Below are 23,745 nucleotides of genomic sequence, written 5' to 3'. Positions count from 1 at the left end.
ACACTTGGTAATGACGTACAGGATTTTGCATCCACCATTTCATTTTCTGAAGTTCTGCCTGTGCATAATGTTCAGAATGATAGGCAGAGGCGCATAAAGGAGTTCAACATATGGCTTGGTAAATGGTGTCAAGAGCAAGGATTTGGCTTTGTTTCTCATGATAGCTCTACTTGGAATAAAAAGGAACTGTACAAAAAAGATGGTTTGCATCTTTCTCTCAAAGGAACAAATGTACTTAGTGAACAACTCCAAGAATTTGCGAAAGAGTATTTAAACTAGTAAGGGGGGGCAAAAGAGTGAAAATAAAAGAGTCCAATTGCCCCCCGAAACAATGCCAGAACAGGTCAGAAGCACAGAGGTTAAGAAATGATAAGCTCAGAGTCCTGTCTACAAATGCTCGCAGTTTAGGTAAAAAAATCAATGAACTTGGGTCAATAATGGCATCTGAGAATGTAGATTTAGTGGCTGTTACGGAGACATGGTTTAATGAAAGAAATGACTGGGACATAACCATACCTGGGTACTCTTTATACAGAAGAGACAGAGAAGGCAAGAAAGGAGGAGGAGTGGCCCTGTATGTGAAAGATAGCATTAAATCTAACCTAATACAAGTTGGTGAGGCCAACATAGAGTCAGTTTGGGTTACGTTGCAGTTTGCTAACCATGCAGTAACTCGTGTAGGTGTGATATATAGACCACCTGGTCAAGTTAAAGAACTAGATGATCTACTAGTTGAAGAAATAGCTAAAATGACAATGAAAGGAGAAGTTATCATTATGGGAGATTTCAATCTTCCAGATATAAACTGGAAAACCAAAATAGCAAGTTCTACCAGGAGTACAGATATTCTAAATTCCCTACTGGGGTTATGTCTACAACAAGTGGTTGAGGAGCCAACCCGGAGGGAGGCCATTTTGGATTTGGTATTCACAAATGGGGATTCGGTATATGATGTCATTGTAGGCGAAACCTTGGGATCTAGTGATCACCAGTCAGTGTGGTTTAATATAAGAACTGTGAAAGAGTCCCACCACACAAAAACAAAAGTTTTAGATTTTAGAAAAACAGACTTTTCAAAAATGAAATTAGTCATAAATGAGTCCTTATCAGACTGGAACGGATTACATGGAGTCCAGGAGAAATGGGACTACTTAAAAGGTGCATTATTGAAGGCAACAGAAAATTGCATCAGACTTGTCAGTAAAAGCAAAAAAAGGAAGAGACCACTGTGGTACTCAGCAGAAGTGGCCCAAATCATTAAAAATAAAAAGCTAGCATTTTGTAATTATAAAAAAACCCAGAGCAATGAAGATAAGGAAATCTACAAGATTAGGCAGAGAGAGGCCAAGCAAGTTATAAGAACTTCTAAGGCGCAGGCAGAAGAAAAACTAGCTCAGTCTATGAAAAAAGGGGATAAGACATTCTTCAGATATATAAATGAAAAAAGTAAATTAAAACAAGGAATAACTAAATTAAAAACAAAGGACGGAAGGTATGTAAAAGAGAATAAAGGGCTAGCCGACTGCCTTAATGAATACTTCTGTTCAGTTTTTACAAAAGAAAAAGGAGAAGGACCTCCACTAGAAAGGATGACTAATAAATCATTTGATGCATGTATCTTTACAGAGGAAGATGTTCTAAGTTTGCTGTCTAAGGTGAAGACAAATAAGTCACAGGGGCCTGATGAGATACACCCAAAATTATTAAAAGAGCTTAGTGGTGAGCTGGCAAAACCGCTAACAGATTTATTTAACCAATCATTAGTAACAGGAGTCGTCCCGGAAGATTGGAAATTGGCAAATGTCGTGCCCATTCACAAGAAAGGTAGTAGGGAGGAATCGAGCAACTATAGACCAGTGAGTCTGACATCAATAGTAGGCAAATTAATGGAAACCCTATTAAAGGATAGGATTGTGGAACATCTAAAATCACATGGATTGCAAGATGAAAAACAACATGGGTTTACTTCAGGGAGATCATGTCAAACAAATCTTATAGATTTTTTTGACTGGGTGACTAAAATAATAGACGGTGGAGGTGCAGTAGACATCGCATATCTAGATTTTAGTAAGGCTTTTGACACTGTCCCACATAGAAGACTTATCAATAAACTGCAGTCATTGAGCATGGACTCCCATATTGTTGAGTGGATTAGGCAGTGGCTGAGTGACAGACAGCAGAGGGTTGTAGTCAATGGAGAACATTCAAAACAAGGTCATGTTACCAGTGGGGTTCCACAGGGATCTGTACTGGGACCAATTTTGTTTAATATCTTCATAAGTGATATTGCAAAAGGCCTCGATGGTAAGGTTTGTCTTTTTGCTGATGACACAAAGATATGTAACAGGGTTGATGTTCCTGGAGGGAAACGCCAAATGGAAAAGGATTTAGGAAAACTAGAAGAATGGTCAGAACTCTGGCAACTGAAATTTAATGTGGATAAGTGCAAGATAATGCACCTGGGGCGTAAAAACCCAAGGGGAGAATATAGAATATTTGACACAGTCCTGACCTCAGTATCTGAGGAAAGGGATTTAGGAGTAATTATTTCAGAAGACTTAAAGGTGGGAAGACAATGTAATAGAGCAGCACGAAATGCCAGCAGAATGCTTGGATGTATAGGGAGAGGTATAAGCAGTAGAAAGAGTGAAGTGCTTATGCCGCTGTACAGAACACTGGTGAGACCTCACTTGGAGTATTGTGCGCAGTACTGGAGGCCATATCTCCAGAAGGATATAGATACTCTAGAGAGAGTTCAGAGAAGAGCTACTAAACTAGTACATGGATTGCAGGATAAAACTTACCAGGAAAGGTTAAAGGACCTTAACATGTATAGCTTGGAAGAAAGAAGAGACAGAGGGGATATGATAGAAACTTTTAAATACATAAAGGGAATTAACTCGGTAAAGGAGGAGAGCATATTTAAAAGAAGAAAAACTACCACAAGAGGACACAGTTTTAAATTAGAGGGGCAAAGGTTTAAAAGTAATATAAGGAAGTATTACTTTACTGAGAGAGTAGTGGATGCATGGAATAGCCTTCCTGCAGAAGTGGTAGCTGCAAATACAGTGAAGGGGTTTAAGCATGCATGGGATAGGCATAAGGCTATCCTTCATATAAGATAGGGCCAGGGACTATTCATAGGATTCAGATATATTGGGCAGACTAGATGGGCCAAATGGTTCTTATCTGCCGACACATTCTATGTTTCTATGTTTCTGACCACTGGCAAATGCCCATAGAGCAGTTTAACACCACATACGGTATGGGGTATTTCTATAAACTGCAGAATCAGAGTAATGCATATTGAGGTTTATTTTGCTGTTAACCCTCGCTGTGTTGCAAGAAAAAATTTATCAACATGAAAAATCTGCAAAAAAAATGAAATTTAAAATTTCACATCCATTTCCCTTTAATTCTTGTGTAACTCCTTAAGGGTTAACAAAGTTTGTAACATCAGTTTTGAATAATTGGAGGGGTGTAGTTTCTAAAATGGGGTCATTTATGGGTGGTTTCCAGTACATAAGCTCCTCAAAATCACTTTATAACTGAATTGGTGCTTAAAAAAATGGTTTTGGTGCTTCTAAGTTTCTAAGCCTTCTAACATCCTAAAAAAATAAAATGACATTTACAAAATGATGCCAACATGAAGTAGACATATGGGCGATGATAACTATTTTATGATGCATTACTATCTGTCTTAGGCTACTTTCACACTTGCGTTCGGTGCGGATCCGTCTAGTATCTGCACAGACGGATCCGCACCTATAATGCAAACGCTTGCATCCGTTCAGAACGGATCCGTCTGCCTAAACAGCTTTTTCAGATCTGAGTTTTCATGTCGTGAAAACTCAGATCCGACAGTATATTCTAACACAGAGGCGTTCCCATGGTGATGGGGACGCTTCAAGTGAGAATATACTAAGAACTGTGTACATAACAGCCCCCTGCTGCCTGGCAGCACCCGATCTCTTACAGGGGGCTGTGATCCGCACAATTAACCCCTCAGGTGCCCCACCTGAGGGGTTAATTGTGTGTATCATAGCCCCCTGTAAGAGATCAGGTGCTGCCAGGCAGCAGGGGCCCTCCCTCCCCAGTTTTAAATTCATTGGTGGCCAGTGCGGCTCCCCCTCCCTCCCCAGTATTAAATTCATTGGTGGCCAGTGCGCCCCCCCCTCCCTCTCTCCCCAGTATTAAATTCATTGGTGGCCAGTGTGGCCTCCCCTCTCCCCACCCCCCCTACAAATTAAAATCACCCCCCCTCATCATTGGTGGCAGCGGAGAGTTCCAATTGGAGTCCCAGCAATGCGCCGCACAGACCTTTCACTTACCAGTAGGAAGAGCGCCCGGCCGGCCACAGACAGCGCAGGTAAGTATAATGCTTCTAAAATTGCTAAGTAACCATGGCAGCCAGGACTGCAGTAGCGCCTTGGCTCCCATGGTAACCAATCGAAGCCCCAGCGATTAAACTGGGACTCCGATCGGAACTCTCCGCTGCCACCTCTCATGGGGTTCCGAAGGTGCACTCGGTCCCCCATCGCCCGCAGACCTGTTGCTTAGCTTTGGGAATGAGGATCTGTGTTTGACCTCATTCCCAGGGCGGCTTTACTAGCTGGGTGGTTCCCTGCTCCTAAGTCTGCTTTGAGCGCCGAGCTGATCACTCGGTGCTCGACTGGTTGGTCTGTCGGTCATGTGACGCTGGCCACGTCACATGACCCTCACTCCCCACTATAAATACAGGCAGCCTGCTGGCTACAGGTTGCCTGTTAATTTCTAGGTTCCTGGCTATTTGTTGGACTGCTGAATACTTACCTGATCCTGTTCCTTGACCATCCTTTTGCCTGATCCTCCTGTACTGCGCATCCGTCCTGGTATTGTGACCTCGGCTCCCACCTGACTACTCTCTTAGGACTCCTCTTGTACTTCTCTGCTCTCCTGGTATTTGACCCCGGCTTCTCCTGACCATTCTTTGCTTAATCCTTTGTACTTTGTAGCTTTCCTGGTATTGACTCGGTCCGTTCACGTCCTGTTGTTTGTCTGTCTGTCATCCCTGCACTTATTCCAAGTTAGGGATTGCCGTCCAGTTGTCCCCTGTCATTAGGACTCGCGAGGCAAGTAGGCAGGGCCAGGGGTAAGGGTGGAGCACAGTGGTCACTTCCCTTCTCCCCTGTGTGTGTGTGTGTACGCGACCGTTACACCACCAATGATGGGGAAGGGGTGATTTTAATTAGGAGGGGGGGTGGGGAGAGGGGAGGCCACACTGGCCACCAATGAATTTAATACTGGGGAGGGAGGGGGGGCCGCACTGGCCACCAATGAATTTAATACTGGGGAGGGAGGGGGGCCGCACTGGCCACCAATGAATTTAATACTGGGGAGGGAGGGGGGGCCGCACTGGCCACCAATGAATTTAAAACTGGGGAGGGAGGGAGGGGGGCCCCCCTGCTGCCTGGCAGCACCTGATCTCTTACAGGGGGCTATGATACGCACAATTAACCCCTCAGGTGTGGCACCTGAGGGGTTAATTGTGCGGATCACAGCCCCCTGTAAGAGATCGGGTGCTGCCAGGCAGCAGGGGGCAGTTATATCCACAGTTCTCAGTATATTCTAACTTGAAGCGTCCCCATCACTATGGGAACGCCTCTGTGTTAGAATATACTGTCGGATCTGAGTTTTCACGATCTAACTCAAATCCGATGGTATATTCTAACATAGAGGCGTTCCCATGGTGATAGGGACGCTTCAAGTTAAAATATACCATCGGATTGGAGAAAACTCCGATCCGATGGTATATTAATAGGGACTCCTGACTTTACATTTAAAGTCAATGGGGGACGGATCCATTTGCAATTGCACCATATTGTGTCAACGTCAAATGGATCCGTCCCCATTGACTTGCATTGTAAGTCAGGACGGATCCGTTTGGCTCCGCACAGCCAGGCGGACACCAAAACGATGCAAGCTGCATTTTGGTGTCCGCCTCCAGAGCGGAATGGAGGCGGAACGGAGCCAAACTGATGCATTCTGAACGGATCCTTATCCATTAAGAATGCATTGGGGATGAACGGATCAGTTGTGAGAGCCCTCAAACGGATCTCACAAGCGGAACCCCAAACGCAAGTGTGAAAGTAGCCTTAAAAGTAGAGAAATTAAAATTTTGGAAATTGTGAATTTTTCCACATTTTTGATAAATTTGGGATTTTGTTTATAAATAAAGGTGAAATATATCGACTCAAGTTTACCATGAAGTACAATGTGACAGGAGAAAACAATCTCAGGATGGTTTGGATAAGTAAGAGTTCCAAAGTTATTACCACATAAACTGACACATGTCAGATTTTCCAAAAAATGGCCTGGGCAGGAAGGTGAAAACTGGCCCACGGTAGAAAGGGTTAATGACACTTTCAACAAAATAATAACAATAATAATATGTTATTATCAATACCAATAAGATGAAAGCCTTTATTATTCCACTGCTAGCATGCCAACCTATACCAACCAGCCTGCACCTCTTAGGGGGTCAGGTCTTAATCATGACTATCCTCATTTTTGCTGGCTTTACTTCTCCCAAGTCATGCTTCAAAATCTCCATGTCCTAGAAAAGTCAGCAAGATGCAGAGAGAGGAGGAGCTGGATGTTCCTGATGACATATTCTCATCGATATTAGATGATGTGGAAAAGGACCCCCCTAACAGTGGCCCACATTATGCCCCCTCATGATAGTTATACCCACAATGTGGCTAATCATGGTAGTTATACCCACATAGTGCCCCCTCACAGTAGTTATGCACACATTGTGTCCCCTCATAGTAGCTATGCTGATATTGTGCCCCCTTACAGTAGTTATGCTGATATTGTGCCCCCCTCAAGTAGTTATGCTGATTGTGAGGGATACCACCCCCCGTGCCTGCTTGACGTCAACTACGTCTTGGTTCATCTTGGTTCTTGGCTGACTGGATGAGGTGTGAATTCGTACGCATGTGGCCTCCTTGAAGCCAGAACCCCTGTGGAGTTCACTACCTCCGCTATCTGACAAGCAGAGGGTTGAAGTGAGAACTTATTTTGCATGTACACTGACAAAGGTGAATCAGATGAAAATCATGGCTGCTATTGAACGATAATCCCTATTCCTGTCACTGATATAGTGCCACCCTCACAGTAGTTATGCCCACATGGTGCCCCCTTCACAGTAGTTATGCTGACAGTGTGCTCCCTTACAAGAATTATGTCCACATAGTGCCCTCTCACAGCAGTTATGCCCACATTGTTCCCCTTCACAGTAGTCATGGACCACACTGTGCCTTATTTTAGTAGTAATGCCCAAACTATGCCCCCTTTTAGTAGTAATGCCCACACTGTGTCAACTGTTTAGTAGTTATGCCCTCATTGTGCCACCCTTTTAGTATTACTGCCCATATTGTGCCCCCTTTTGGTAGTGCCACCTCTGTTTAAAAAAAAATAAAAAAAATACTCATCTAGGCTGTTCCCCTGATGATCAGAGTTCTTCCTGCTCTCCCCAGCAGGCACGAAGTGGTCATGCATTGCATTGCTGTGCTGTGTAGGAGGAGCACACAGGCTGATTCCATGGCTGTCACGCTCCTCCTACACAGCCCAGCAGCTTGATGTTTGACAGCATGGTGCATGCCGGGAGGGCAGGCAACTGAGCTGAATGGTGAAGCAGGAAGCCATGATTCATTATTGCAATAAACTTCCTCTGTGCCCTAAAGATGCAGAGACAGTTGAGAGTGGACATACCTCTGCCTTCCCGGGACTGCAGGACAGCCACTGAAATCCGGGACTATCTCGCTGGATTCGGGGCAGTTGGGAGGAATGTTATTGTATATACCTTTAGTTGCATTATGATTCCTCTACGAAATAGCTTTTTTAATAGGCTACAGCAGATATTATTGGATTTCATATGGGACTAGAAATGACCAGGGGTTAAAGCAAATGTACAGACAAGACAAAGTAATTATGGATGCGTGTCCCTAATCTTTCCCCCCACTTCTAAAGGGATTGTCCTGTTCTATAACATGCTACAGTATTTCCATGAGGAGCCTAAAATGGTTTATCAATATTTTTTGGCATTACATTTTCCCCTTTGACGTGGGTTAAAGCATTTAATCTTCTTAAATCTCGTAGGAAATTAGCAAAAGAACATTGCTCTTAACCCCTTAAGGACACCGCAAATTTTCACCTTAACGACCAAGCCAAATTTTGCAAATCCATCACTTTATGTTTTAATAACTTTGGAATGCTTTTACTTATCAAAGCAATTCTGAGATTGTTTTCTCTTGACACACCATACTTTATGTTAGTGGTATATTTGAGTCAATGTATTTCACTTTTATGTATTAAAAAATAATATAAAATTTATAGAAAATTTGGAAAAATCTGCTTTTTTCTACATTTGAATTTCTCTGCTTTTAAGACAGATAGTGATATCTCATAAAATAATTATTAATTAACATTCACCATTAGTGTTGATCGAGCACCAAAGTGCTCAGGTGCTCGAGTAGAACACTTGGGTATGCTCGGGTGCTCTACTGAGCACCAGAGCACAATGGAAGTCAATGGGAGAACCAGAGCATTAAACCAGAAAACCCCTGCTCTGAAGAGGGGAGGGTGTCTGGTTCACATGAAAAGGTCAGAAATTTATGGAAACAACACTGAAATGGTTTGGGAACAGCATGGGGAGGATGTCTGGATGCATCTTGGACTCCCAGGTCGCTGCTGGGAACGATGTTGTCTGAGTAGTACGCCACTTTTACAGACTAACAATAATACACACAAAATCGAAGATAAAATCGATTTTAGAGGAAAAATTGTTGGGAAACATTCTTTCCTGTATATTCACTTGTATATAAAGTGCAAGTGCTGCCAAAAATTACAAGGAAGAGGCACTCCGATACAATCTGTATATCACATAAAGGAGGGACTCATTCACATAGTGGTACAATTGTTCATGTAGTAGGATTCCAACACTAATAAAGCCTATGCACTAAGTGAAAGGGCTGCCAAAAATAACAAGGAATTGGCACTCCAATACACCCTTTATTACACATAAAGGAGGGCATCATACACACCATTGAAAAATTATGATTGATGGCCTGCTGGTCACCCTCAAAAACATTAAGAGCAAGGGCTTGCTGCTGATCCTACCAACTAAAATATTAGGGGTGAGGGTCTGCTGCTGATCTGACCATCTAAAACATTAGGGGTGAGGGTCTGCTGCTGAGCTGACACTCTAAAACATTAGGGGCGAGGGCCTGCTGCTGATCCTACCATCTAAAACATTAGGGGTGAGGGTCTGCTGCTGATCTGACCATCTAAAACATGAGGGGCGAGGGCCTGCTGCTGATCTGACCATCTAAAACATGAGGGGCGAGGGCCTGCTGCTGATCTGACCATCTAAAACATGAGGGGCGAGGGCCTGCTGCTGATCTGACCATCTAAAACATGAGGGGCGAGGGCCTGCTGCTGATCTGACCATCTAAAACATGAGGGGTGAGGGCCTGCTGCTGATCTGACAATCTAAAACATTATGGGCAGGGGCGTACATAGAAATCATGGGGCCCCATAGGAAAACTCAGAATTGGGGTTAAATAAAAGGTTAGGCTGTGTTCACATAACGTTTTTGCCATACGTTTTTACGTATATGTTTGGGGGAAAAAAGGGAAAAGTGCAGTATCCAACGCTTTTCTATCCTGCAGAGTCCAGTAGAAAAAACGTATACATTAACATATACATTTTTCTTTCAAACTCTATGATGAAGGATGCCACTGTATGTATACATGAAACGGATAGCAAAAACGGGATTTGAACTCCGCCTTACCCTTTAAGTTTAATTTATTTTTAGATAGGTGTAAAGCAGAGGAGAGCCTATAGGGTTAATTACTGCAGCAGGACTGTCCACACTGGTCAATGTGACCCCTGGGACAGATCTTCTGCAGGTCCACAGCGTTAGATCTCTGTCTTACAGCTCAACTTCTCCCTTTGTTATTAACGGAGCAGAGCTGAGCAATTTTAGTCATGTCCCATCCTTCACTCAGAGGTAGTCTATCTGGAGCATCCAGCACATGCCACAGGTCCCATATGAAAGAATACATATGCACTACAGTGAGCGGAGCTGAGGCTCCTGTCTGACCCTGACAGCTGTAAATTCAGTCACCCTGCAAACAGCCCGTCTTCCTGTCAGCTCCTCTCACCTCAGCTCTGCTCCATCATGCAGAGCGCTTCTGCTGCTGCTTCCTTCTGACCTCACACCCAGCCTAGGAATAGTGTGAAGGAAGTGACTGGCAGTGCTGGGGGTAAACAAGCATAGAGAAGTGCAGGAGGACCCAGAGGAGGGTCAGCATGTGGGACATCACTGCTGATAAAAGTAAATGCAGGGCTGGTACTTTACCGTGCTGCTAGTTGTGGGAGAAAACTTCCACCAAAGACATCACAGAGGGGCGGGCACATCAGGCAGTGAGCTGCTACCTGATTGGAGGAAGCGGCTGCTCACTCTTCTCTCCCTCCCTCCTTCCAGCCCAGCGTGCTGTTGTCAGTGCAGCACTAGCGCTGCGCATCCCCAAATGAAAATGTAAATATGTAATGGCACTGGGGCGTTTGGGGTGGCAATAGGCCCCTCATTGACACTGGGACCGGGGCTGCCGACCCAAACACCCTATTATAATCAGCCATTGGCGATATTTATGTCTCTACTGTTACTAATGCAGCGTATATTCAGGTCGGAAAGGGGGCGGAGCCATGTAGCCTGGCCGGGCCCCCTAACCTCACGGGCCCCATAGCCATTGTGTGGTCTGCCTATATTTACGGTAAGCCACTGATTAGTAGTGAGGGCCTGCTGGTGACCCTCTAAAATATTAGTGGTGAGGGCCTGCTGCTGAGCTGACCATCTAAAACATTAGGGGCGAGGGCCTGCCGCTGATCTGACCATCTAAAACATTATGGGCGAGGGCCTGCTGGTGACCTTCTAAAACATTAGGGGTGAGGTTCTGTTGCTGAGCTGACCCTCTAAAACATTAGGAGCGAGGGCAGCCTAATAAGCATGTTGATATGATGGAGGAGGACAAGAAAAGGGAGATTGAACCATATACCCGTTTTTGTGGTGGAAGGGGTGCATGGGAATACAGTGTATTCAATACACCATAAAAGCCACATTTAAAGTGCCTTTATATGTTCAGCCGCTTTCCTCTGGTGGAGTAGAGAAGTCAGGGGCAATCCAGGCCTTGTTCATTTTGATAAGAGTCAACCGGTCAGCATTTTCAGTTGACAGGCGGATGCGCTTATCAGTTATTATGCCCCCAGCAGCACTAAATACCTACTCTGACAAAACGCTGGCGGCAGGGCAGGCCAGCACCTCCAAGGCATAGAGTGCCAGTTTGTGCCACATGTCAGGCTTGGACACCCAATAGTTGTAAGGCACAGAGGGATCACTGAGGACCAGGGCCATCTTTAATATTGATTGGACCCTGGGCAAGAATTTACTTGGGCCCCCTGGATCCCGCTTTCCCACACCCTAGCATGCAATCACACCCTCCACCACAACACACACGAGCGCGCAATTTCAGTCAGTTTTTTCTGCGATTGCATTGTGTTGTTCAGTTTTTTCCGCGCAAGTACAAAGCATTTTGCGCGCGCGTGATAAAAAACTGAATGTTGGTATCCAGACCCGAACCCAGACTTCTTCACTGAAGTTCGGGTTTGGGTTCGGTGTTCTGTAGATTTTATTATTTTCCATTATAACACGGTTATAATGGAAAATAATAGCATTCTTTAATACAGAATGCTAAGTAAAATGTCCATTGAGGGTTAAAAAATAGTAAAATAGTTATTTACCTCATCCGCTTGATCTCACAGCCGTTATCGGCTTTTTTCTTCTTCTTGCAGGACCTGCAAAAGGACCTTCGATGACGTCATCGCGCTCACCACGTGGTGAGCACAGTGACATCAGCGCAGGTGCTGCTGAATGAAGATACAAGATCCTTCTATCTTCATTCACCAGGATCTGTACTGACGTTACCGCCCTCACCATGAGGAGACTGTCTTGTCTCTGTCCTCCTGGGCCTAGCCCAGGAGAACCAATTTACCTCAACCTTTGAGTCCAAGATTAGGACTATCTGATGCTACACTGTAGATTACCCTTCCGGGGTATAAAATGGATTATCACTTTGAGGACCGCAACCATTTAAAATAATGAAGCAGAGAGTTTGCCTGTCATGAGGGAGATCACCCTTGGGTTGCTGGATCATTGAACTATAGAATATTGGCAAAGGAATCTAACTGCCGTTTATCAGGTTTTAGTCACCTTTTCATTAGGTGGACAGTTTCTAAACGACAGGCTGCCCACCGTAATTAAGGACAGAAAGGCCATCTGTCAGAGTACTTATTTACAGAGGATCTAAACTACTACTGAAAGGCTGAATGACAAAAGCAAGATCAGGAACCAAGTACAAGTAAGAACATCACCTCTACTAAAGTGAGCTGGAGCTAACCTCTACACTTCACCTCAAGGAGCTTGCTCATTTGGATTTGCAGCTTTACCCTTTTTGCCATCTGTATGCAAGACAAAGTGATGATATTGGATGCCTTACTACATCTGACAAGTAAAGTTCCTGTTTGGTTTAACTACTGCCTCATTCTTCATTCTTCTGCTCCATCTCTTAATTGCACCTTACGGTGCTGGCATCACAAACTCAACATAGGGGCCCAGCCACCAAAGCACCCTAAGCATACCCATTACCATCAAGGGCACCTCAACTTCCATCTGGCTGGTGTTCCCTGCAACCGAGAGTGGCCTGGAGGATTTAGTGCTGTCTTCCCATCCACTGTACTGTCGACCCAGGGGACAACTTAACTTTAAGTAAATTATCTACTATGCCCACCGGCTCACCACCACTACACTCACTATGCCCTGTGCCCCGGCAAGTTGCACATAAGGGTGAAGGTGCTGGCGGGGTGTCATGAAACTGTCCCAGGCTTTGGAGAGTGTTGCCCTGCCTCTGTTGGAGCTGCTGTGTGTTCCCCTCGTCTCCCCTCCTCGGTTGCCCAAGGAACTACGTACTCTGAGGCCAGCGTTGTCAGCTGGAAATTTTTGGAGCACTTTTTCCACAAAGACCTTCTGGTATTGCACCATTTTTCTAGTCCTCTCCACCACAAAAATGAGAGATGAGAAGTTCTCTTTGTAGCGGGAGTCGAGAAGGGTGAACAACCAGTAATCGGTGTTGGCCAAAATGCGTATAACGCGAGTGTTACGGGAAAGGCAGCATAACATAAAGTCAGCCATTTGTGCCAGAGTCCCAACAGACAAGACTTCGCTGTCCTCATCAGGAAGATAACTCTCAATCTCCTCATCATCTTCCTCCTCTTCGGCTCATCCACGCTGAACAGATGGAATAAACCTGCTGTGGGTCCTACCCTCTGTAGCGGAGGCAACCATCTCCTGCTCCTCCTCATCATCATCCAATTCACGCTGAGAAGACGAACGGAGGGTGGTCTGGCTATCACCCTGTGTAATGTCTTCCCCCTTTTCCTCCTCTTCCACATGCAAGGCATCTGTCTTCATTGTGAGCAGCTACACTGCTTAAAGCTACCCACTGATGGCTGACTGGTGCTGCAAGATGAGAATTCAGAGGTGGAAGTGGAGGAGGAGAAGAGGGGGTTGTTGCCACTAATGTAGGTGGTGGCAGAAATCCTGATGGAAGTAGGGCCCGCAATCCTTGGCGTCGGTAGCACCTGTGCCATCCCAGGGTATGACTCGCTCCCAGCCTCCACAATGTTCACCCATTGTGCCGTCAGGAAAATGTAGTGTCCCTGGCCAAAAGCACTTGTCCATGTTTCAGTCGTTAAGTGGACCTTCCCAATAATTGCGTTGATTAGGGCACGGGTGATGTTATGTCACACTTGCTGGTATAAGGCAGGGATGGCACACCGGGAAAAATGATGGTGGCTGGGGACTGAGTAATAAGGGATGGCCGCTGCCATCAGGCTGCCGAATGCCTCAGTGTCCACAAGCCTAAATGGAAACATTTCCATGGCCAGCAATTTGGAAAGGTGCGCATTTAGTGCTATGGCCTGTGGGTGGGTGGCTGGGTATTTGCGCTTTCGTTCAAAGGCCTGGGGTATGGACATCTGTACGCTGCGCTGGGACACAGAAGTGGATGTGCTAGATGATGGTGCTTGCGAAGGTCTAGGTGCAGGGCGGGAGGCATCCAGGCCTGCGTCTTGGACAGGGGATTGGCCAGCACGTAACACAGGAGAAGAGGAGGCAATGGTGTGACCCGCAGACACTGATTGTGGTTGTGATTGTGTTTGGCCCACCTATTAGGGTGCTTTGATGCCATGTGGCGGATCATGCTGGTGGTGGTGAGGTTGCTAGTGTTCACGCCCCTGCTCATTTTGGTATGGCACAGGTTGCAAATGACAATTCTTTTATCGTCCGCACTTTCCTCAGAAAAGTGCCAGACTGCGGAACACCTACCCCTTGGCAAGGGAGATTGCTGCAAGGGGTGCTCCGGGGAACAGTTGCGGGCCTGTTTGGTGTGGCCTGCCTCCTCCCTTTTGCCACCCCACTGCCTTTTCCAGCCTGTTGCAGTGCTGTGGATCCCTCCCCCTCTGTACCGCTCGGCTTGCCACCTTCCCAGGTTGGGTCAGTGATTTCATCGTCCACCACCTCCTCTTCCACTTCCTTACTCTGTTCATCCTCCTGACTTGTTGACCTAACAAGAACCTCACTTATTGACAACTATGTCTCATGCTCATCATCAACCTCTTGAAACACTAATTGCCATTGACTTATTGGCAACTGTGTCTCATCATCATCATCATCCACCTTGTGAAACACTAATTGCCATTCCCCACCGTCATCTTCTTCTGACTGTGGATGCTCAAGAGTTTGGGAATCAGTGCACAAGATCTCCTCATGTCCTTCTTCAAGAGGGCTTGTCGAGAGGCCCAAATGAAGGAATGGCGCTGAAAAGAGCTCCTCGGAATATCCAAGTGTGAGATCACTTGTTTGCCAAGACTCTCCATGTTGGGAGGAAGGAGGATCAGGGTGAGGATTCTGTTGACCAGACTCTTGGCTACTGAGACAGGACTTTGTGAAAGACAGGGTGGTGCTTAACCGACTGGAAACATTATCTGCTGCAATCCAACCGACCACCTGGTTGCACTGGTGTGACTTCGAGAGTGGTGTCCTGCGCCGCCCTACAAACTGGGACATGAAGCTAGGTATCGTGGATGAGTGTGTTTCTTGTGCTCTAGCAGCAGGCACAGTTTCACCGCACCCAGGGCCACGGCCTCTGAGTGCACCATCAGCAGCAGGGCCACTTCCCCGTCCCTTACTGCTCGCCTTGAGCTTATTAAATGGTATATATGCTTGCAAGTATGTCACATGTACAGTAGCGCAGGTTTTGTAAGTGTATGCACAAATAAATTACACTGAATGTCACAGATATTTAGGATGTGCAAACGTTATACAGGAGATGTAGCGCAGGTAATGTCACTGTCACCAGCGGCTAAGAAAAAATTACACTGAATGTCACAGATATTTAGGATGCCCGGAAACGTTATACAGGAGATGTAGTGCAAGTAATGTCACTGTCACCAGCGGCTAAGAAAAAATCACACTGAATGTCACTGATATTTAGGATGCGCAAACGTTATACAGGAGATGTAGCGCAGGTAATGTCACTGTCACCAGCGGCTAAGATAAAATTACACTAAATGTCACAGATATTTAGGATGCGCAAACGTTATACAGGAGATGTAGCGCAGATTATGTCGCTGTCAACAGCGGCCAAACAATTGCGCTGAATGTCACAGATATTTAGGATGCACAAATGTAACACAACAGATGTAGCAGAGGTTATGTCACTGTCAGCAGTGGCCAAAGAATTGCACGCAATTTAGCGCAGGTTGCACTAATAATATATATTGCAGCCAGATAAAACAATAGTCCTTAAAAGGACTTTTGGGTCTCTAACACCTTTCAACAGTAAACCCTGCCTGAAAAAAAAAAAACAATTACTGTCCCTACACTATCTGTCCCTTCTGCTGCAGCTCTCCCTGACTAAGATTGAGCCGAACCACGTGTCATCGGATGCTATATAGCACCCGATGATGCGTTCCGGCCAGCCAATCACTGTAATGGCAGTAACCAACATGGCTATGGTAATACAGTGAGTGCCAGTACTTCACCGCACGTTCATTGGCTGCGTAGCAGCACACGCAATGCTCGAATCAAAATGGTGTTCGGCTGAACATGCTTGCCCAACACTATTCACCATATGTCTACTTTATTATGTTGGCATAATGCAGTATGCCAGACCGACAGGGGAATTATACGTGAGGTCACGGTGTGAGCAATAGGTGAGCCGAGGTAAATACAGTTCTGGTTACTCATGGTTACGTCGTCCCTGGGCAGGCCTGCATAAGTGAAGAGGAGAACGACACAAGAATTCTCTGGGGCACACTCTGGTGTAAGGGACACAGGCTAGATGGTGGTTCGAGGTGCCCTTGATGGTCTGTATTAATGTGCCTATGGCAAGGTCCCTTGTAGTTGTGAAGCCAGTACTTTTTGTGGTGGTACAACCATTTACTGTAGTGTTAATTGAGGAACTGAAGACTGAGAGAAGTCCTCAGAAGAAACAGGCTCTTAGTCCAAAATATATATGTAAGAAAGCTACTGCTTCAGACTAGACTTTGAAGAAATAAAAGTCTTTGGCTGGTAAAAACTCTCGCCTGATCCTAACCTGACTTGAAGGTGGTTTGCTGAGTCCTTGAACCTCTATTTTCCAGTGTTTTCTGACAGATGACCTATCTGTCCTCAGGGTTTAAACTGGAAGGTGTGAATGCCGGAAGCTGTGTCCTACACCTGCTTGCAAAGGTGCCTGGGAAGCCCTTAAGTATGGCCATCTGCTATCCTTTGACTTTAAGACAATATAAAAATCCCCTTGAATACTTCCTTTAGTAGTTGGACACTGGTCACCCCGGAAGAGTGTGCTGTAGAAGTGGCCCTCTCACCTCTGGGTGGAATCTGGCGGCTTTTAACACTGGGCGGTGGAGCCAACAGGGAGAGAGTAGAGAGGCAGGAGGCCTCCCTCCAGCAAGCAGCTACTTCATGGCTGCTCTCTGACTAAACTGGTCTGAACCTGACTTGAACTGCCTAACTTGGGCCTAAGCTAAGCTATATATACACTGTGACGCTGCCCGATCTTGTGGAGAAACTAGTGTAGTGCACCATAACTAGGCCTGTGTAAAGAATCTTACATGCGGAATCACATTGTGACATGGGAGAATATGACATGAGATGAAATACAGCATACAGGATTAATACAAGACATTAAGACACAATAAAAACAAGTTTGCGGTGCCCACAGCCACGTAGTGGGACACTGCAATATTTTTGTAAATGTCATTTTATTTTTTAAGGATGTTATAAGGCTTAGAATTATAGGATAGCAGCAAAAGTCTAATTTATTTTGGAATCACAAAAATGTATTTTATTTTTCTATAGAGAGAGAGCAAAAATGTGTTTATTGTAATTTATTTCATTCCATTACATTTTTGTTATTATTAAATAAATTAGGCTTATATTGTTATCCAAATGTCCTGGTATACAGAGATGTATCTGTAGATATCAGTACATTGTACATGAATACTAGTAAAGGTTTTTTAGTTAGATAGAAACATTGTTCTCATAGACAGCAGTGTGCTCTGTAGCACAACTGGTATGGCTTCTGTCTCTAAAGCAGGTTGTGAGTTCAAACCCCATCTGGTGACAGTACAGTAGAGGCAGGAAACATTTTAAATATATAGGGGTATCCCCATATTCTGTCAAAATGCTAACAGTATTTGGGGATACCCCCAAGGATTCTATATATGGAGTCAGGCAGGGGACTCCTAAGCAGATCAAGACCGGCCGGCAGATTTGCAGTGAGAACGTTGGTGGGAGCGCGGGAGCAGAGGAGGGGCGGAGCGGCTTTCCTGCCACACATGCCTGCTCCGCCTCAGTATAATTACAGATATACCAATTTTATGCTATTTTTTTCACGTCAGCTCTTTTACACAAAGCATTTTTTTTTGTTTTTAAATCCTGTTTGTGTCGCCATAGTCTGAAAGCCATATTATTTTTTGTCCGATCATCTTTTTTGGGGGCTAATTTTTTGCAGGATGAGTTGATGTTTTATTGGTACCATTTTGGGGTACATAGTACTTTTTGATATAGGTGACATAAAATGGCTATTTTGATACCGTTTTGTTTTTTTACGGCGTTCACCTCACGGGGTAGATCATGTGCTATTTTGATACAGCCGAACTTCCCGGAAATGTTGAAGTCAATGGGGACCCGAACTTTTCGGCACTAAAAAGGCTGTAAAACAGCCCAGGAAAGGGCTAGAGGGCTGCAAAAGGCAGCAAAATGTAGTTAAATCCCCTGCAAACAAATGTGGATAGGGAAATGAATTAAAATAAAAAAAAAATAAAAAAAAATTAACCAATATCAATTGGAGAGAGGTCCCATAGCAGAGAATCTGGCTTCATGTCAGCAGAGAATCAGTCTTCATGTCATAGCAGAGAATCTGGCTTCACATCAGCCACCACTGGAACAGTCCATTGTCAGATATTTAGGCCCCGGCACCCAGGCAGAGGAGAGAGGTCCCATAACATAGAATCTGGCTTCATGTCAGCAGAGAATCAGTCTTCATGTCATAGCAGAGAATCAGGCTTCATGTCATAGCAGAGAATCAGGCTTCACGTCACCCACCACTGGAACAGTCCATTGTCAGATATTTAGGCCCAGGCACCCAGGCAGAGGAAAGAGGTCACATAGCAGAGAATCTGGCTTCATGTCAGCAGAGAATCAGTCTTCATGTCATAGCAGAGAATCAGGCTTCACGTCACCCACCACTGGAACAGTCCATTGTCAGATATTTAGGCCCAGGCACCCAGGCAGAGGAGAGAGGTCCCATAGCAGAGATTCAGGCTTCATGTCAGCAGAGAATCATGCTTCACGTCACCCAACATTGGAACAGTCCATTGTCATATAATTTAGGCCCCGGCACCCAGACAGAGGAGAGAGGTCCCATAACAGAGATTCAGGCTTCATGTCAGCAGAGAATCAGTCTTCATGTCATAGCAGAGAATCAGGCTTCATGTCACCCACCACTGGAACAGGCCACTGTCAGATATTTTTAGGCCCCGGCATCCAGACAGAGGAGAGAGGTCCCATAACAGAGATTCAGGCTTCATGTCAGCAGAGAATCAGTCTTCATGTCATAGCAGAGAATCAGGCTTCATGTCACCCACCACTGGAACAGGCCACTGTCAGATATTTTTAGGCCCCGGCATCCAGACAGAGGAGAGAGGTCCCATAACAGAGATTCAGGCTTCATGTCAGCAGAGAATCAGTCTTCATGTCATAGCAGAGAATCAGGCTTCACGTCACCCACCACTGGAACAGTCCATTGTCACATATTTAGGCCCAGGCAGAGGAGAGAGGTCCCATAGCAGAGAATCTGGCTTCATGTCAGCAGAGAATCAGTCTTCATGTCATAGCAGAGAATCAGGCTTCATGTCACCCACCACTGGAAGAAGCCACTGTCAGATATTTTTAGGCCCCGGCACCCAGACAGAGGAGAGAGGTCCCATAACAGAGATTCAGGCTTCATGTCAGCAGAGAATGAGTCTTCATGTCATAGCAGAGAATCAGGCTTCACGTCATCCACCACTGGAACAGTCCATTGTCACATATTTAGGCCCAGGCACCCAGGCAGAGGAGAGAGGTCCCATAGCAGAGAATCTGGTTTCATGTCAGCAGAGAATCTGGCTTCATGTCATAGCAGAGAATCAGGCTTCATGTCACCCACCACTGGAACAGGCCACTGTCAGATATTTTTAGGCCCCGGCACCCAGACAGAGGAGAGAGGTCCCATAACAGAGATTCAGGCTTCATGTCAGCACAGAATCAGTCTTCATGTCATAGCAGAGAATCAGGTTTCATGTCACCCACCACTGGAACAGGCCACTGTCAGATATTTTTAGGCCCCGGCACCCAGACAGAGGAGAGAGGTCCCATAACAGAGATTCAGGCTTCATGTCAGCAGAGAATCAGTCGTTCATGTCATAACAGAGAATCAGGCTTCACGTCACCCACCACTGGAACAGTCCATTGTCACATATTTAGGCCCAGGCACCCAGGCAGAGGAGAGAGGTCCCATAGCAGAGAATCTGGCTTCATGTCAGCAGAGAATCAGTCTTCATGTCATAGCAGAGAATCAGGCTTCATGTTACCCACCACTGGAACAGGCCACTGTCAGATATTTTTAGGCCCCGGCACCCAGACAGAGGAGAGGTTCATTCAACTTTGGGTTGCCCCGCAATATAATGGTAAAATGAAAATAAAAATAGGATTGAATGAGGAAGTGCCCTGGAGTACAATAATATATGGTTAAGGGGAGGTAGTTAATGTCTAATCTGCATAAGGGATGGACAGGTCCTGTGGGATCCATGCCTGGTTCATTTTTATGAACGTCAGCTTGTCCACATTGGCTGTAGACAGGCGGCTGCGTTTGTCTGTAATGACGCCCCCTGCCGTGCTGAATACACGTTCAGACAAAACGCTGGCCGCCGGGCAGGCCAGCACCTCCAAGGCATAAAAGGCTAGCTCTGGCCACGTGGACAATTTGGAGACCCAGAAGTTGAATGGGGCCGAACCATCAGTCAGTACGTGGAGGGGTCTGCACAGGTACTGTTCCACCATGTTAGAGAAATGTTGCCTCCTGCTAACACGTTCCGTATCAGGTGGTGGTGCAGTTAGCTGTGGCGTGGTGACAAAACTTTTCCACATCTCTGGCATGCTAACCCTGCCCTCAGAGGAGCTGGCCGTGACACAGCTGCGTTGGCGACCTCTTGCTCCTCCTCTGCCTTCGCCTTGGGCTTCCACTTGTTCCCCTGTGACATTTGGGAATGCTCTCAGTAGCGCGTCTACCAATGTGCGCTTGTACTCGCGCATCTTCCTATCACGCTCCAGTGCAGGAAGTAAGGTGGGCACATTGTCTTTGTACCGTGGATCCAGCAGGGTGGCAACCCAGTAGTCCGCACACGTTAAAATGTGGGCAACTCTGCTGTCGTTGCGCAGGCACTGCAGCATGTAGTCGCTCATGTGTGCCAGGCTGCCCAGAGGTAAGGACAAGCTGTCCTCTGTGGGAGGCATATCGTCATCGTCCTGCGTTTCCCCCCAGCCACGCACCAGTGATGGGCCCGAGCTGCGTTGGGTGCCACCCCGCTGTGAACATGCTTCATCCTCATCCTCGTCCTCCTCGTCCTCCAGTAGTGGGCCCTGTCTGGCCACATTTGTACCTGGCCTCTGCTGTTGCAAAAAACCTCCCTCTGAGTCACTTCGAAGAGACTGGCCTGAAAGTGCTAAAAATGACCCCTCTTTCTCCTCCTCCTCCTGGGCCACCTCCTCTTCCATCATCGCCCTAAGTGTTTTCTCAAGGAGACATAGAAGTGGTATTGTAACGCTGATAACGGCGTCATCGCCACTGGCCATGTTGGTGGAGTACTTTGAAACAGCGCAACAGGGCACACAGGTCTCGCATGGAGGCCCAGTCATTGGTGGTGAAGTGGTGCTGTTCCGCAGTGCGACTGACCCGTGCGTGCTGCAGCTGAAACTCCACTATGGCCTGCTGCTGCTCGCACAGTCTGTCCAGCATGTGCAAGGTGGAGTTTCACCTGGTGGGCACGTCGCATATGAGGCGGTGAGCGGAAAGGCCGAAGTTACGCTGTAGCGCAGACAGGCGAGCAGCGGCAGGATGTGAACACCGGAAGCGCGAACAGACGGCCCGCACTTTATGCAGCAGCTCTGACATGTCGGGGTAGTTGCGAATGAACTTCTGCACCACCAAATTCAGCACATGCGCCAGGCAAGGGATGTGCGTCAAATCGGCTAGTCCCAGAGCTGCAACCAGATTTCGCCCATTATCGCACACCACCAGGCCGGGCTTGAGGCTCACCGGCAGCAACCACTTGTCGGTCTGTTGTTCTATACCCCGCCACAACTCCTGTGTGTTGTGGGGCCTGTCCCCCAAACATATGAGTTTCAGAATGGCCTGCTGACGTTTACCCCGGGCTGTGCTGAAGTTGGTGGTGAAGGTGTGTGGCTGACCTGATGAGCAGGTGGAAGAAGAGGAGGAGGAAGCTGAGTAGGAGGAGGAGGAGACAGGAGGCAAAGAATGTTGCCCTGCGATCCTTGGCGGCGGAAGGATGTGCGCCAAACAGCTCTCCGCCTGGGGCCCAGCCACCACTACATTTACCCAGTGTGCAGTTAGAGAGATATAGCGTCCCTGGCCGTGCTTACTGGTCCACGTATCTGTGTATGGCGTTGCGCAGTGCACACTTGATTTTATCGGATACTTGGTTGTGCAGGGAAGGCACGGCTCTCTTGGAGAAGTAGTGCCGGCTGGGAACAACATACTGTGGGACAGCAAACGACATGAGCTGTTTGAAGCTGTCTGTGTCCACCAGCCTAAATGACAGCATTTCATAGGCCAGTAGTTTAGAAATGCTGGCATTCAGGGCCAGGGATCGAGGGTGGCTAGGTGGGAATTTACGCTTTCTCTCAAATGTTTGTGAGATGGAGAGCTGAACGATGCCGTGTGACATGGTTGAGATGCTTGGTGACGCAGGTGGTGGTGTTGGTGGTACATCCCATGTTTGCTGGGCGGCAGGTGCCAACGTTCCTCCAGAGGCGGAGGAAGAGGCCGAGGCGGCGGCGGCAGCAGCAGAAGAGACCGAGGCGGCAGCAGCAGAAGAGGTAGCAGGGGGAGCCTGAGTGACTTCCTTGTTTTTAAGGTGTTTACTCCACTGCAGTTCATGCTTTGCATGCAGGTGCCTGGTCATGCAGGTTGTGCTAAGGTTCAGAACGTTAATGCCTCGCTTCAGGCTCTGATGGCACAGCGTGCAAACCACTCGGGTCTTGTCATCAGCACATTGTTTGAAGAAGTGCCATGCCAGGGAACTCCTTGAAGCTGCCTTTGGGGTGCTCGGTCCCAGATGGCGGTGGTCAGTAGCAGGCGGAGTCTCTTGGCGGCGGGTGTTCTGCTTTTGCCCACTGCTCCCTCTTTGTCTTTTGCTACGCTGTTGGCTCAGTCTCACCACTGCCTCTTCCTCTGAACTGTGAAAGTCAGTGGCACGACCTTCATTCCATGTGGGGTCTAGGACCTCATCGTCCCCTGCATCGTCTTCATCCCTGACCTCCTGTTCAGTCTGCACACTGCAGAAAGACGCAGCAGTTGGAACCTGTGTTTCGTCATCATCAGAGACGTGCTGAGGTGGTATTCCCATGTCCTCATCATCAGGAAACATAAGTGGTTGTGCGTTAGTGCATTCTATGTCTTCCACCGCTGGGGAAGGTCTAGGTGGATGCCCTTGGGAAACCCTGCCAGCAGAGTCTTCAAACAGCATAAGAGACTGCTGCATAACTTGAGGCTCAGACAGTTTCCCTGATATGCATGGGGGTGATGTGACAGACTGATGGGCTTGTTTTTCATGCGCCATCTGTGTGCTTTCTGTAGAAGACTGGGTGGGAGATAATGTGAACGTGCTGGATCCACTGTCGGCCACCCAATTGACTAATGCCTGTACCTGCTCAGGCCTTACCATCCTTAGAACGGCATTGGGCCCCACCAAATATGGCTGTAAATTCTGGCGGCTACTGGGACCTGAGGTAGTTGGTACACT

This window comes from Bufo bufo, chromosome 2, assembly GCF_905171765.1.
Source record: "Bufo bufo chromosome 2, aBufBuf1.1, whole genome shotgun sequence".
Taxonomy (NCBI): domain Eukaryota; kingdom Metazoa; phylum Chordata; class Amphibia; order Anura; family Bufonidae; genus Bufo; species Bufo bufo.
This window is presented reverse-complemented; position numbering follows the sequence as displayed.